Source organism: Mustela erminea, chromosome 8 (genome assembly GCF_009829155.1).
Source record: "Mustela erminea isolate mMusErm1 chromosome 8, mMusErm1.Pri, whole genome shotgun sequence".
NCBI lineage: Eukaryota > Metazoa > Chordata > Mammalia > Carnivora > Mustelidae > Mustela > Mustela erminea.
In genome coordinates this window covers 8,057-12,777 of record NC_045621.1, presented here as the reverse complement: position 1 = coordinate 12,777, position 4,721 = coordinate 8,057, and the positions used below count along the sequence as shown (strand labels likewise).

The window sequence follows — 4,721 nt, the reverse complement described above, 5'->3', positions numbered from 1 at the left end:
GAAAACAAAAATGAACTTCTGGGACCTCATCAAGATCAAAAGCTTCTGCACAGCAGAGGAAACAGTCAACAAAACTAAGAGGCAACCCACAGAATGGGAGAAGATATTCACACATGACAATGCAGACAAAGGGCTGATATCCAGGATCTATTAAGAACTCCTCAAACTCAGTGTACCTGGGTGGCTCAGAGGGTTAAGCCTCTGCCTTTGGCTCAGGTCATGACCTCAGGATCCTGGGATCAAGCTCCGAATTGGGCTCTCTGCTCACCAGGAAGCCTGCTTCCCCTTCTCTCTCTCTCTCTCTCTGCCTCCTGCTCTGCCTCCTTGTGATCTCTGTCTCTCTGTCAAATAAATAAATAAAATCTTTAAGAACTCTGCAAACTCAACACATGCAAAACTGATAATCATTTTAAAAAGTGAGCAGAAGACATGAACAGACACTCCTCCAAAGACATACAAATGGCTAGTAGACACATGAAAAAATGTTGATCATCATTAGCCATCAGGGAGATTCAAATTAAAACCACATTGAGAAACCACCTTACACCAGTTAGAATGGCCGAAATTAGCAAGACAGGAAACAACCTGTGTTGGAGAGGATGTGGAAAAAGGGGAACCCTCTTCCACTGTTGGTGGGAATGCAAGTTGGTGCAGCCTCTTTGGGAAACAGTGTGGAGAGTCCTTAAGAAATTAAAAATAGAGCTTCCCTATGACCCTGCCATTGCACTACTGGGTATTTACACCAAAGATACAGATGTCATGGAAAAAAAGGGCCATCTGTACCCCAGTGTTCATAGCAGCAATGGCTAAAGTCACCAGATTATGGAAAGAACCAAGATGCCCTTCAACAGACAAATGGATAAGGAAGATGTGGTCCATATACACTATGGAGTATTATGCCTCCATCAGGAAGGACGAATACCCAACTTTTGTAGCAACATGGACGGGACTGGAGGAGATTATGCAGAGTGAAATAAGTCAAGCAGAAAGAGTCAATTATCATAGGGTTTCACTTATTTGTGGAGCATAAGGAATAACACGGAAGACATGGGGAGATGGAGAGGAGAAGGGGGTTGAGGGAAATTAGAAGGGGAGGTGAATCATGAGAGACTGTGGACTCTGAAAAACAATCTAAGGGTTTTGAAGGGGTGGGTGGGTGGGAGGTTAGGTGAGACTGGTGGTGGGTATTATGGAGGGCACGTATTGCATGGAGCACTGGGCGTGGTACATAAACAAGGAATTCTGGAACAGTGAGAAGAAATTTAAAAAATAAATAAAATTTTTAAAAAATGAACAATGTATCTTTTAGGGGTAAATAGCTGCATTTGTATAGCAGAATCCCTCCTTCCTACTAACCAAAATTTTATTAAGTTTAAATCTCTGTTTAGATTAGGTTTACTAAACTAACAATGATTCTGAAAATTATCTAGGTTTGGTTACATTGTTATATTGCACCTGAGAACAATGACAACAAAAATCAAGGATTTGGTATCTCTCCCAAGAAGCTAATTACAGATCAGAAATTACAATGAAATACAAGCATATATGCCTGGGGTTCATTGTTCAAACTAGCATATCAACAAATTAAAAGGGCTAGTCTCCAAAACACTGAGTATTGCATTATTTTATTTGTCATTTTTGATCCTATATTCAATTTCTGAAATTTACATTTTTTATTTGCCAAACTACCACATATACAAACTATCCAAGAGAACATACAAAGTGACATTAAGATAGGCGATGGTCATACACGTGTATTTCAAAAATTCAAATTCTTCTTCTTCTCCAAGGTTGGCACTGTGTTTTGCAACAAAGAAGTGTCTATCAATTTACAGTTTGTTTGCCTTATTAAAAAGCAGCTGATCTATTATATACTGTACTTTTGCCACTTAAATCTCTCTTGAACGATCACAAGTCTTTCACAGCCCTCTTAAGGAAGCCAGTATAAATACAATCTCTTTTACTGACACTTTATCTTTTTCGTTATATGAAGTATTGATGAGAATTTACTATGAATAGTAGTTTCTAAACACAGGTAAAATTGTGGCACTAAAGTTTTAATTGTTTTATACTTCAGAATTATGAAGACCTATATCATAATAATAACCATCATCATAATAAAATAATAATAGTAATTCATCACAAGAGAATGGTAAAGGAGGAAGAAAAGAAAGAATATTCCTCACACAAATGTTTCTCAAAATATCAATTCTGAAATAAATGCTTACATAAGAAATTGACAACAGAATCATAGTTCTTACCAATTTTAAATGCTTTAAGTACCCTGTATCTCACTCATTTTTCTTAAAACTGATCAGATTATTAAAATTCTACACTCAAAATGGATTTTAATTCTCAATAAATCATAAACACAGTAGTATTTAAAATGTTTGAAAATCAAAAGTTTTCATAGAGCTATTGTCTGATAAATTTAACCAAATACATTCACATGCTGCTTCAGGGTAAAAAGAATCCCAATATTTTCCCAAACATTTTCCTCAAAGAGTAAGCTTCCAAATCATTCTTCTATCACACCTTTGTAGAGATATGCATTTTCATTTTTTGAAGGACAATACTACTGCTTAACAGTACATTTCATAAAAGGGAACTTAAAACATCATGCTTCCAGTAACAACAATAACCTTCAGTCTCCCATACAAGATTACACCTTGAGATAGAAGCCATAAAAGGAACAGAGTATGCAAAAGCAAACAGTTACATTTTTCTAAGAGAGTGAATTTCTATCCAACACATACTTTCAGGGAAGGCACTATTAGGTGAGAAAACAAGTGTGAAAGTTGTCAACTTAGTGACTGTTCGGTGGCAGACACTAGGATAAAAGCATTTTTTTCTTTAAAAACTTTAGACTTACTGGTAGTAAAAATACTTATTGCATATGACTAAGATCATTTAAGCTACTAATAAAATCTATCCTACAAACCTATTAATTTTGAGATTCATTAAAGTGAAATACAGGGTCTTGTCATGTTCTAATATATATAACTCACATTCCTCTGTTTTATGAATACATTCTAGCTTAGCCACTTGTGTAAGGAATTAGAACACAAGACATGGCAGATAAATTTCAATTATTTTTAAAACACAGAAAAATATTCAGTTATTTGAGGGAAATATTTATCATTGCCTAATGAGGACAGCAGTTAAAAACCTACTAAACTCTCTTAAAATCTTTTAAAAAAAACCTACTAAACTCTCAATTTCTAAAGCATAACATGCTGTAATTGCACAAAAATAGGTATAATTAGGAGTCATTCCCAGACCTTGAGGAACTGTGAATAAATCACATATTCCTCTAGAAGAATCATCACCCCGAAGGCATATAAAACTATAACGTGCCACCTTGCAGTTTTTATATAAAAATCCTAAAAAGGTAATTTATGTTAATAAAACTACAAAAGTTTTAAAAGGCTCCCAATAACTTGAACTGCTTATAAAAGTAACTTCTGTAGTTATTTTGGTAGCTGAGACTGGTTTTACACATGCTACCTGTGGAAACTAAGGTAATATCCCTGTGAGTAGCGTCATGCTATTTCTGGAAGGAAATCAGCAAGCCACGTTGAGAATTTCAGTTCCAAGCTTTCTCGTGGGGTTCGAAGGTCTCAGTCCACAGCAGGGACTTTACATACAGGATGGCAGTCTTTCCGCTGACTAGTCGTCCAACCTGGAAGGCAATCTTCAGGTACTCAGCAATTCCACAACTCTGCTGAAACAAATTCTTTACTTAAAAGAAAAGTATTTGTTGTTTTATGTGAGGGCTGAAGAGATGATCCAGATTCTCTGGCCTTATAAGAATGCTGTTTAAAATGATAGGCTAATAGTGGAGTTATGAATCCTTTTTTTTAAAAGGGGTCGGTTTTAGGGGCATCTGGGTGGCTTAGTCAGTTAGGCATCTGACTTGACCTCAGCTCAGGTCTTCATCTCAGGGTTGTGAGGTCAAGTCCCGTGTTGGGTTCCACACTGGGCATGAAGTCTACTTTAAAAAAATAATAAAATAAAAATAAAGGGGTTGATTTTAATGTGATTTTTTGTATAAGGATAAGATCTATAATATTAAAAGATGTATTTTTATGGACAGAAACCAACATTCTTCTAGAAAATTCTAAAATTTTAGAAGTCAACATTCTTCTAGAAATTAATATTCTTAGGTAAACTCAGAGCGTGATGATTATAGTAAGACATAAAAATCAGATCCTACTATGCCTATGGAAAAGAAAAAGAAGCAGAACGAATCTTGAACACCTGTGCCACGTCAGACTCGTAGAAATCAAGTGGCTGATGGTGCCGTGCTGAATTTGCTACATTCGGTGTTTTTATCAGTAACTGGAAGGCAACTGGATAGGAAATAATGACCACCTTGCATGTGCTGGTCAAACTGCATTAGACCTGCCACATTCATAGTTACAACAATGCTACCCAGTAAGTAGCACTTATAGTCGATGACAAGGAATAGCCAAGTTTCCCTGACCCATGCAAGGGCATCTATGAGGAACTGGTAACTAATATCACACTTAATGGTGAAAGAAAAATGCTTTTCCCCTAAGATCAGAAATGAGACAACAGTGCCCACTCACGACACTTTTGTTCAAATTGTCCATAAGGCCCTAGCCAGTATGATTAAGCAAGAAAAAAATGAAATAAAAGGTACCCAAATTGGAAAGGAAGAAGTAAGACTATCTGTTCATGGAAGACAGGATTTTATG

At 36.2% G+C, this 4,721-nt stretch overlaps 1 long non-coding RNA gene across 1 annotated transcript; it reads right to left on the bottom strand.

Annotated features, from left to right (window-relative positions):
• Window positions 1–2,331: 2,331 nt before the first annotated feature.
• Window positions 2,332–3,236, bottom strand: LOC116597530. Its single transcript, XR_004288660.1, has 2 exons — window positions 3,204–3,236; window positions 2,332–3,169 (listed from the first exon to the last, which is right to left on the bottom strand). It is a non-coding gene; the product is annotated as an uncharacterized LOC116597530 (long non-coding RNA).
• Window positions 3,237–4,721: the final 1,485 nt, after the last annotated feature.